Genomic DNA, 12,505 nt, shown 5'->3' on the forward strand with positions numbered 1-12,505 from the left:
GGCCGGGCAGGCTGAGGGCAGCGCCCGGCCCCGCCGCCTTTATGCAGGGCCGAGAGCCGCCCCTGAGCGAGGGGAGGGATGCGGGGAGGCGGGGGAGGCGCTGCCCGGCCCAGCTGGGAAAGGGGCGCGTTGAGCCCCTCCACGATGCTCACCCGGTGTGCAGAGCAGCGATGCTCGGGCACAGCCACCACTGCAGCCGGAAAAACCCGCACAAGAAGGAGCCCTTTGCCTCCTGAGTTACACCTCCTCGGTCACCCGGACAGGGTCACCCAAGAGGGGTCACAGGAGACTGACTTTTTGTGGGTAACTCTAGGGGTTTAGCAGGTAACATAAACTTGCACACCACGGGGCTGAAGGCGGCCAGCGTTTGGGAGGAGGGGGTCCTCCTCCATCCTGTCCACACAGGCACTTCCCAACACTTGTGCACTCCCTGTAAAATGCTCCTGTGGGAAAGGGAAGGCAAAAGAAGTGAGAGGTGGTGAGGGCTGGGCCTGTAGCAGAGGAGCTCTGAGTGGCCTCCAAGGCTACAGGGGACTCAGCAGTGGTGGGCACCTCTAAATTCTCAACAGCACATAGTGCAGGCTGTAGTCCCAAAGAGGAGCGCAGTGTTTAGTGAAGATTGGGATCTTCACTAAAAACAGCAGTGCATTTCTGCTGTGAAAATAAATTGCAGCATATTCCTTCTTTTCTCAAAACCTCCTGTGCATACAGGAAGAAGAACTACATTTCTATTAGCAGAAAAACTACATCTTTTCATATCATTTATGTTGTCATTTATTTTCTGCATTTGTCTAGATGTGTTTATAGTATAAACATTCATGGTTTTTCAACTCCAGTCTCACTGTCTCATCTCAACTTGGCAACATTAAGATAAGGGGATTTTGGTCCACAGCAGGAGAAGACAAAACGTTCCCTGGGAACATAATCTCTTGGAGGTGTTAGGGGTCTCTTGGGGAGGAGAGATTGATTATTTTCTGTTTCAGCTGTCCAAAACCAAAGACTCTGATCCTTTTTATATGTTTTGTTTTGAACGAACCTTTCAAAGAAATGCTCAAAATCAGCAGCAACTAGTTTCACTGGAATATAATCAAGAGTCTGGAAAAATCCCCAGTATCTTTCTCTTCAGTGCCTAAAAATGTTTTTGAGGTTTTTTTCAGCTAGATCCCTTAGACACTGGTGCAACACACCTGGTAAATCATATTGATGAAGCCAATATAGAGGGTGACACCTAACCCAGGCAGGCACAGTCATACTTGCACCAACATCTGCGATGATGATATCAGAGTCTTCCTTCTTCCTAGAAGGATTGAACTTCAAACAATCCTGTTTCTAGCAGGAAACAGTGACTAGCTCAGCCCTTGAGACACAGCTCGGGCTGTGAAGGATGACGTAGCTGGAAAAACCTTTTTTTTCTCCAGTTTGCTAATGGGACATATTTCGTCACCAGGTGCTTCAATTTTCCCTGCATAAAGAAAATGCAGTATTTATCAATGTATGTGTTATCTCTACAAGAGGCATTTCACTTCCTTCCTGAAGAATAAATCTCCCCCTCAAATGAGCTGACTCAGAAAGCAAACAGTTTATAGGATCTTTACCCAGACCCCTAAGTGTGTGAGAGCCTGGTGTTAATGACAAATCTGTAAACGTGGGCACAGTAAGACACTTATGGTAGAATATGACTAATCTGTCAATTTTCCCTAGCTCAAATGCAGCAATAATAATGGGGAACCCATGGGCAGCCTGACCTGTAACTGCTGAAACAATGGGAATGAGGTCAGGAACGGCCAAGGAAATTTAACCTAATATGAAATTTATTGGTTGCATAATGAGATAACTGGGGTGCCCAGAGTTTCGGGGAGCAGATTAAAGCTGATTCACTGGTTTGGTAAGAAGTGCTTGTTCACCACAGCCAATGCCCCGTGGTCAGAAAGGGCAGAAGCACAAAGCATGAACAGACCCTATTACAGCCTGTTTCCCCTGGGTGCTCGCTGAGCCTGCTCTGCTCCTCTCCACACAGGATTTCCATCTCCTAGGAACCTGTGCATGGCTGTATAGGAGAACTACTTAAAAGGTTTTATCCAAAAGCTGAATCTTCACAGTTCTGGAGTTGCAGGGTTTTGGAAAACCCTCACTCAGTCACTAGATGCTGCTTTGTGTTTTCACACACAGAGAAAAAATTCTTTTTCCAAAAGCTGGTCGTGTATTCTACCATTTAAGAATGGTGGCTTGGGCCCCTCACCACAGAAGAGAGCAGTATGGCACAGCAGTCAGGTATGGAGACAACACAAACAGGGCAGCAAAATGCACAGGAACCACTCTGCTCATCCTGGCAGGAGGTGGCACAAGCAAACACTGACCCAGAAAAGGTCTGAAATGTGACCTCCTTTGTCTGGAGGAGCACCGAGGCAAAGAGAGGCCAAACGTTTTCAGTGGGATGTCAGAAGTCTGCACAGACCCTGAGGTGGGAAGGAACTGTGAAGGACAACTGGGGCATCAAAACCATAGGGAGAGAGGCCTCCCCTTATGGCACAGGAGATAAAGCAACACAGTGATTGATTTTTCTCTAAAGCCTGCAGGAGATTTGTCACATATAGCCTCTGATGCACACAAAGCCCTCCAGACAGATAATCAGCACCTGAGGATGGAGCACAGGTCTGACCCTGCTCAAAAGGGGTCAAGCTGATCATGTTTGGCAGGACAGGGCTTTGCCATGTGCAGCTGCCACAAAACCTCTCTCACTGGCACAGAGCAAGCATGGCACATGAAGGCTGCCAGAGTGGCTTTCACTTGCACTTTCCCTCCTCATTCCTCATTAAATGAACTCTCCTTACTCAGATCCAAGTGACAGGGTGGTGTCAGACTGAAGTCATTGGACTTTTCTCAGTCCTTTGCTGGAGTAGCTCCAGGAGCATCCAGCAGCTCCAGAAGAGACCACGAGTCTGTTCCTCCTTCCCATCTGCTAGCTCAGAGGTGACTCTGCTCTGGTTTTCAGAGTTTCTCTTTTGTTCTTCCAAGCAGAAACTTGACACCAGAGTTTGCAATCAAACAGTGGTTCTGACACTTGGGGGTACACATTTGTAGACAAATGCTCTGGAGATTTTGAGGCTGAGAAGTATTAAAACCAAGCTGTCACACCTGCAGATCTTCCCCTCCCTAGAAAGCCACACAGCAAAGGGACCCTTTTTGCTCTCTGAAACACAACAGCATAAACCTTCTGTCCTACCTTTCCTCTTCCTCCCAGTCTGAGAAAGTTTGGTACATCCTTACAGACATTGGCACAAATCTTGTATTTACCAGCACTCTGAGGAAGCTGATCTGGGAGGGGAAAATAAAGGTGGAAAAAAAGAAAAATCAGTGTAGTACAGGGGTTCTACTTAGGGGAGAGACAGAGTCAGAGGATGATTTTGTTGAACTGGCCAGGCAAGAACATGGAAAAGCAGGTTGAGAACGTTCTGTAAGGATATTAATCTCCTGCTGAAATACAAGATTATCTACCTGAATGCAGCAAGACTGAAGGAGAGAATCAGTCAGCCCTAAAATCTTCCCAATCCCATCAAGGTTATCAGTGGGAATTACCTGATCTCCCCATGTGATAGGAGAAAGTGCTCCAATCTCCAATAAGCAATTTCATAACATCACTTCTGAGGTATAAACCCCCTTGGACTTTATTTGGCCCAGGTATCTGCCTTTCCAAGCAGGATCATTTGTCTGAGGCAAAGAGGTCACTTGAAGCTTTTCCAGAAAAAGGTATGAAGTGGTAACTCCCTGAACAAAACAGGTTTAATACGATTTACTACCAAGTCTGCTCTAATCATAATTACTTTCTCCAGAGCACACAACTGAAAATTCTAATCCCAGCCCTCTGCCTTTCTGTTAATTAACTGCTGCAGACAAGTTATGCCTTAAGAATCTCATGGCACTTAGACAAGAACTGTGGAAGTTACAGGGAAGAGTGAAGATGAACATCATGCAGGCCTATGCACAGTTTGTTTTCCAGTGTAGGTTTTATGGATCTTCTTCATATCTGATTGAATTATTTCAATGTCCTTTTATACTGATGCCCAGAAAACTGCTGGTCTGAAAGCCTCATTTTTTTTCTAGTGATTTTTAATATTTATAAAGCATTTATTGGCACAACCCCCAAACAACAGCATTCACTTCCAATCGCTTTCTAACCTTCATTCTCTCAACCTTTGACTTCTCTCTCCTAAATGAGGTAATTGTGGCATTTACCTAAATGCAGGGAGTCAAAAAGCTCCATATCCAAAGCTTTTCAAATTTTCAAAGAAATGTATGGATCTGAAATATTGAAGTCTTTCTACAGAGAACTCTTTAATTTTCTCCCTTCTTCTGTGAAGCACCAAACACTTTCCAGAGCAGTTCACCCAGCCTTTCACCAGCATGAGGCTGTGACAGTGACACACCCTGAGCTCAGAGTAGCCTCTGAGAAACGCCTGGATGGCTCAGGCCCTGAGAAGGGAACCACATCCCCATGAGGGTGGCTTAGCAAACAGTTAACAATTCATGCCACTGAATAGTTGTTGACTAATAAAGCATTTAATTCATAACCAGTTAATATGCAACAAAAGGAAAAGGGGGATTGCAATTATGCAAGTATTTAAAACATTTACAAATATCTTTTTCTAATGAAAAGTGCAAGAACCAATGAGGTAAATTACCCTCTCATCATGTCTCAGCCAGCTGTAGTATGAACAGCCTTCAAGCACACTTATTTTGAAAAGCCAGAGCTGCTGTGTAAATCTACTGAAGCACAGCCAGCCAACAGACCATGCACTGTTTGTATATTTGCTTTGGACTGTTTAAAGAAGCAATATTGGCCTTTTCATCTGAGGCAGGAAATATTTTTCATTTCATAAAAGCTAAATAAAATCACAAATTACATGAGTTACTTGCTGCTCTGAGCAAATCAGGTGTAGTTTTTCCTGACGACACCTTTGTAAACTCTTTACAAAAGGTTAGATGGTGCTGGGACAATGGACAAACCAGGCTCTGATTTGTTTTCTCTAGGCAAAATAATATCAGAGAATTAATATCAATCAGCTCCATTTCAAACCAAAGTGTAGTCAGGCTGGGAACCAAAGTCCTGAAAGAGCTCTTTGCTCTGGTTACTCTGGAGTTACTGGGTACAGCAGTGCCAATTACAACTTCCTTTTATTTCCTTATCTGTTCAGGGTTGGTCAAGTCACCTCAAGTTCAGCATGGTCCCCCACCAGCCAGCAGAGATTCCCTGTGTTACTAGAGCAAACAGGATTCAGTCCAGCCAGAATCACCAACCAGGCATGGGGAACACCAAGTGGAAAATCTCAACAAGCTGATCTACCCGCTGCCTGGAGATGCAGTGCAGCCTGGAGAGGACAAGGGAATACTGCATGGAGCCTTGCAGATACTGCTCTGCTCAGGCTGCCACTCCACCCCCTGTAGCTCAGGCAGGGCTCAAGGGGAGGCTCCCAGCTGCTTTCACAGCAGGCTGAGCCAGGTCACAGCTCTGCACTGCACCAGTCCTGGCCTCAGCTCCAGAGCCTGGCAAGGGTGGGGAGGCTGAGAAGCTGCTCAGTGCTGATGGCTCTGGCACTAGGTACAAGTGCAAAATGCCCAACCTGAAAATGAAAGACAAAGCATCCAAAAAGAGGAGAGTGTGCCAGAGCTTAAGGCAACCTCAGCCACCACCACTGAAAACAGCCCCTCATGGCATTCAGGGATTACTTCTGACCAGGTCCTGATACTTCTCCATCCCTTAAGCACAAGTTATAGCGGACTCCATTCATTGAGGAACCACCCTGGTACCATTATTTCTATTCCATTATCATTACAAAACCTCAGGAATCATCCAGTGCTTTCACATCACAGACAAACACAAAGCAAAATAGTCAAATGCATAAATAAGGCTGCTGATAGGAGCAGTCACGGAGTGTTTGTTAACCTCAGCCTGTTGGCCTAATTAGTAGAATAGCAGCATATTGTGTATTCAGAGTGAGGTGGAGAAGGGAACAAAGGGGAAAGCTTTGTACTCACTAATGATATGAGTAAGCAGAGCTCAGAAAGCAATTCAGCAGTCTTTGATCCACTCAGGAAAGAGAACAAGAGCTCTCCAGGTACTTCTGACACAGCCTCACCACGGGCTTGGGCCAGTAACCAGCCTCTGCTGTATTCACATTCATTTTGGAGGTATCCAATGTTAGATTTGCTGGATGTAAGAGCAGGCAGACTGTTTGCCATGTGTTTCACACACCCTAAACAAGCCAGGCCAAGTGAAATCAAGAGATGACTCCAAGGCCCAAACAATCACAGAAGAAATTGGGTTTGCCTGTTACAGCAGGTTTTTGTGCTTCACCCCCATGCTGAAGCTGATCTGCCATTCTGAAACAGAGGCCATGGTCAGGTTGTTCATTCCTAGCCAGTCTGGTAAAGTCCCTCAGGGCTTCACACCAAAGTGAGCTCAGAGGATCGACCATTCTCTGTTCACAGAGTTCAGACACCCCTCATCCACTGAAGTCCTGAAATCACACAGGAAACAGATGACAGAGGGCAGCCTCTGGTCTCGACACTGGCCATTGACCAGCGTGAACAACATGAATTAAATCACAGTCACTTTTTGCTCCAGGGATGGAAACCAGCAATGTAAACCCATCAATTCACAGCAGCAACTTTAAACACACTGGCAATTGTAAAATGTCCAGCCTCAGAGCTGTGAAACACATCATCATTTCCAAGACTGGCAAAAGCTGTTCATCTTGCTGTGTTCTCATGACAGATATTTTTTCCCCTTTGAATTTCTTTTATCTTATTAGATTTTAGTTCCCATTATAGTTAGGACAATTTTGTATTGGGGCAAAATTAATTAATTTGGATCAAAGTAAGGCTCCTTGAAATGTAACACTAATGAGTCTCATCTGCCTGATTAGAGAGCTTTGCTTTTAGGGACACTAGGTACAAAATTTTATTTCAGAGAAATAAACATTATAAGATTATTTAAGGTTGAAAGCATTAGCTAAATAGTAACCAGGATCATGGATAAAAGATTAGGGTGGCCAACTGTGAGCAGACTTACAGCTGACAAGAGGATGCAACTGTAGACCAAAACAGGCTAATGAGAATTTGTCAAAGAGGTGCAAGCAGAGCTCAGTGCAATTCACAACAATATATTTAGTGAACTGACACTGTTCCTCCCATCTAGTCACAATTCTTTTTACCTATTCCCCTGCTAGTAGGGACAAAATGGAAAACAGTTACAGATTGGAAAAGTCAGTACCAATTTTTAGAAAGAAAAGATGGGAAAAAAGTTCATTCTGGATGAGTCAAACTAATCCTTAATATCTGGCAAACTACATGGGCAAAATATTTGCTTATTTTAAAATCTGATTTTAGTCAAGAACAAGTTGTGTTAATCAATGTTGGCTTTGAGAAAAAAGGAGGTTAAATAGATTGGGTATTTCTCATTTTTATTAGGCTTCATCCCATCCACTTTCTCTTACCCCATTAGTACAAACTGTTAAAAAAATACAATCGAATTAACTTCCCAAAAGACAGGGGCAAATTCACCTGAAAAAACACATGGTAAACTGAGTTATCAGAGATTTTCTGGTAAATTTAGCATAGCAGACCATAAATGACATCTGCACAGCCACGTGCTGGGTCACTTGTGAATGACAAACACATGACAAGCACATGCAGTAGAATAAAAGGGAGCTGCCTTCCCCAAAGTGCCATCTCCCTCCACAAACCTCTGCTGCACAGACACAAGACTAGGAATGAAGATGTGGTGCTTGAAGAGGGCAGGTTCCAGCTGCTGGGAGAAACAGCTCCGTGTGAGAGGAGGCAGGAAGCCCACATCTGGACAAGGATATGTTTTACACAATGTCTATGGCCAAGGAAACCACTGTAAATTTGTGAGTGTGCTCTCAAAGGCACCCAGGCAGATGCTGAGCAGCACAACTGCACAGGCACCACCTTTGGCTGGTGGAAAACCATCCAGACCTGCAGAGGAATCACACCAGGGCACCCAGGGCTTGCACAGCTTTAGGCAGTTACACACAAAAAGCCTTTGGATAAACCGAGAGCTGAATTAGAACCTCTTCTACTTCTTTCCTCTGTTTTCATAAGGTTTCAAAACCAAGAGCTGAATTAGAACCTCTTCTACCTCTTTCCTCTGTTTTGATAAGGTTTCAATCAAACATTACCACATTTTGTCAAAATTACCTTGACCTGCAACAGGCAACCCTGAAACCTTGACGTTTTTATCCTTTTGCAACCTCACACTGGAAATCAAATTTTAAAAAACTCATTTCAAGCACCCACATGTCATCTTCTTCTGATGTCATGCATAGTGCACCTGTGCATAATATTCCTCCTGCCAGCCTTCTGCGTTAAGTCAACAACAACAACAACAAAGACCACTGTGCCTGTTATGATTCATAAGCTTTTTGTTATCTCACAGAAGACGCAAAAGGGCCCAGAGCATGTGCGGGAAGGAAAGACCTTTGTTTAATTTAATTATATGTACTTCTTTCAAGTCTAAGTAAACTCAGGGACAGCAGATCAGAACTGATTAATTAAATCATGGCAGCATTTCCTTTACCCTGTGTGGGCAATCACATCATGCAGTGTCACATTCAGCAGGTTCTTCCAACAAAGCACCCTCAACCTTCACACTGCGGACAAGAAATAAGTTTGCCTCCCAAGTGACACTGCAGCATTAAGAGCTCTTCTAATGCAGAAGCTGACAGCTGTGGAGCAGCACTGTGTTTATTTTCAATACTTCCATTGTGAGGGGTGACTCCTGACCTGTTGGTTAAAGTTATGATAAAGCTGCAATAAAAGATCTGGTTTTAATCGTTATGTTCATCACTGAGTGCTGGACAAGAGGGAAGCGAGCAGGGTGGGCTCAAAAGCACATGTGCACAGACACACTGCTGGATGCTGTCCTCACCCACCTGCTCTGCTGTCCAGAAAGGCTGGAGAAGCAGAAAAGCTGCAAGTTTGCCTCTCAGGGTTATCCCTGACTGCTCTTGCTTGTGTCCATAAGCACGACCATCCCCTCTCCAGAGTAGCTCAATGCCAGTACATTTTGCATCTATCTCCCATCTTCTTTTAAGACTTGTGAGAACCTCTCCAATAAGGGAAGAAGGAAAAGGACAAATCTTCCCTTCATTTGGGCTTGGGACTCTCCCATGAGAGCAGCTCACACTACACAATGCCAATACACTTAGGTCTCTGAAAGACTTTCCTTGGACCTACACCATTTTTCAGCTCATAGGCAATTTCCTGTGTTTCTTTTTGTCTACTCATAAATGTCTTCTATCTACTATTCTCACAAAACCAGACTCCTCCCTTGCTCTTCCATGTTTTCTCCACTCATTTTTCTTTTCCCTATTATTCCAGTCTTTTCTGTCCACTACTGCTCTTCCTTCCATTCTGCCATTGTTATGGCTTCATCCCAAATGACAAAATGGAGTCATTTTTCAGGGTTTTTTTCATTCCCACCTAATATGAAGTTTGTCCCTCTTTTCTACTTCCTTAACTTATTAAATCAAAATCTTTACTAATCAGGCTGGCATAAACTCAAAATGTCTTCCCATGGGCCCTGAGTCCAGCCTTCCCACCTGACTAATGAGGAAACTCTGATGTTGAATAAAAGAGTTTGTGCACTACAAAGAAGTTTTAATGGAAAATGAAACCTTCTGACATCACTGGCTAATTATAATGCAGCACTGTGGCTGTATTGCAGGGCAGGATAAAAGTGTGCATGTATTTCCTGCATATTTCAATATCCTCCTATTGACAGAAGATAGGGAGACTGGTCTACTACTGGAGGTCAGGAAATTATTTTTCTGATTTCATTGGAATAATTGACAAAAGCATTTCCTTTCTATGTAAGGTTAACAGATGGCTTGTTAAAGTTACATCTTCTTTAAACAGAGCTGTCACCAAAAATTATATACATGACAACAGAAATAATATTGATACAAACTCACTGCAAAATTAAAATAAAGTTTGCATAACCTGAAGCACAGAATAAATAACTGCCACTATTGCAACACAGAATACTAAGGTGCATTTGCTTTTCTAAGATTTCCTTGGAAACTGGATGAAGGGACATAAATCGGGGAAGTGCCAACATGGACTTAAGTTACCATGGGCACAAAGATGCAGGCAGTCACAGTGCCTGTGCCAGGAGCAGGCTGCAGGCTGCTGCAGACCAGTGGGCAACACAAGCACCAGCCCTGCAGGACTCTGCTTTCACCAATTGCCTCAGTCATGCTCAAGATCTATGCCAAGCAAGGGCTTGCAACACCTGACTGCCTCACCTCCATCATGATTTGGCTCCCCGATGCCTCACCCAGCCAGCAAAAAACAAGGGGGGAGAGTTGGTGAATTAAAAAAAGAAATTTTTAAAAAATCCAGCAATACTCATTAGCCCACCTGCTGTGCTTTTTAAGACCTCATGTTCACCTTAAGCTTGTCTCATTTCCATAAGATCAGGAGAAACTGCAAAGGAAATTCAGGTTTGAAAACAGAAAATGCAATCAGTGTTAGACTTTCAATAGGTGAGTGCACACCAGCTATTCCACCTGGACAGATCTAGAATGCTTACATAATTACTGATATGTAATACCTTTCTCCTTCACTTATTATTTGTCCTCTTTGTCAGGATTCTTCCAGGCTTTTCCCTATTTGCCTTCTTTCTCCAGTATCTCTTAATCTTTTTTCTTCCTCTACTACTACTGTCTTCTCTTCACAGCCTCCTACCACTGTTACCTTTTCTTTGTGAGCTCTTTCACAGTAGCCTTTGTATGAAATGCAGCTCTCAGACTTTACTGAGCCATCACTAAGACCTGCAGCTCACATGCAATGACCTGAGAGAAAGAGAAACTGAGCCCCGCTGGGTTTTCCCTGTGTTCATTCATTTTCTCCACAGTAACAACTCAGAAGCAAACCTGTTCTCTTAAACATCTTAGATGTCAGCTCCTTGCATTATAAAACCTGGTTTCTTTTTGCAGAAGTGAATCAGGGAGGGAAACAAAAGGAGGGGTAGGAGCAGTATTTTCCATTGCAAACCTCAGCAGATAGCTGTTGGCAATAACCTGGTTTGTTTTGCCATGCTGGTGATGTCAGGTTTGCTCAGCTCACGCCCCGTTGGCTCTGACTGAGGGCCTTCACTCACTGCAGGGCTGAGGCACTTGGCTGCCTGGGCTTGCCTTCCCATGAAGGGCTTTTGGGAAGTTGTATAACAGCACAGCAGACTGGTCCTTGCTCCAGGTGTAGCAGGTTCTTCCTTTCTCACTGACTTTGGCAGAGCACGTGAATTTCATCATCATCGCCAGCAAAATGAAAAGTAAAGGGTGAGCACTGAAAAAGGACATATAATTTTGAGGGGGAAATAAAAGGATACATTAGGGAGCTGCTGTGACCAAAAGATTCTGCTCTAGAAAAGAAAATTGCAAATTTTTCCATGAAAAATAAAAGAAAGACTGCTGGTTTTGTAACTCCCTGTAGCAGCCAAAATAAGGTTAGTGAGAAAGAACACAGATTTTCCAGGCAAAAAAAAAAAAAAATCACAGTAACACCTCCATACCTTTTAATGCCAATATAATAAACGATGAAGATACTTCACTTAGAAATAAAGACTTTATCTTATTCTTTCTTTTGGAATGCACCTTAGTTTCAGTGACAGGTGTTTATAACTGGGCAGTTTCATCTTACAAGGGACTCACCACAGCACTTAGACAAAATATGAGCTAAAACAGCAGTGACAGAAAATTAAGCAAGCAGAGTGACATGGATATGGAGAAGCACAGAAAAGAGCTTTTTAGATTTCATGGTTTAGTCTACCAGAAAGAACAAATCTGCATCATGAATATTGGGCAAGCATTAGGATATCAGCAACCACCTCCTTGTACTGCCAAAGGAGCAGATAAAGCATTCCAATGCCACTGGTTTTTTTCCCCACATCCCAAATTTCTTTGGTTTTGTCGTGCTTTGTCCCACCAGGAAAAAGTTACAATGTGGGATAAGGATACCACATGTGCATAAAAGCTGAGTCAACAGAAGGTTAAAATCCTATATTTGAATAAAATTATTATATGGATCTATTAAGACTAATTTAAAATAAGGCCTTCCAGTCTGCCTTCTGCCTCAGTTTTCTATGACTGCTCTTATGCCACAAGTCACATTCAGCTCTGTCCAAGCAGGATGGTGTTCCTGCTGCTTTAGTTCAATGCTTCAGGTACCCACTTGTGTTCAGAGCTCTGCACAGAGCAGCGACAAGTACTTCTCACTTCTCCCCAGAGGAGGATGTTCTGGAGTTAATCAGATCTTTGGTCAGGAAGAAAGCTGCTCACCTGCTTGTAGACAGACAGCCATTCTGAATCAGCTGGCCTAGAGAGCTCAGGCTTGTCAGTGGGTGTCAAACAGGTCTAGGAGAGGGAATGAAAAAAAATACCAAATTCAAAACCCAAACACCTCCCTGCCCCTCCCTAGGAAAAGC

Source organism: Haemorhous mexicanus, chromosome 6 (assembly GCF_027477595.1).
Source record: "Haemorhous mexicanus isolate bHaeMex1 chromosome 6, bHaeMex1.pri, whole genome shotgun sequence".
In the NCBI taxonomy this organism is placed as follows: domain Eukaryota; kingdom Metazoa; phylum Chordata; class Aves; order Passeriformes; family Fringillidae; genus Haemorhous; species Haemorhous mexicanus.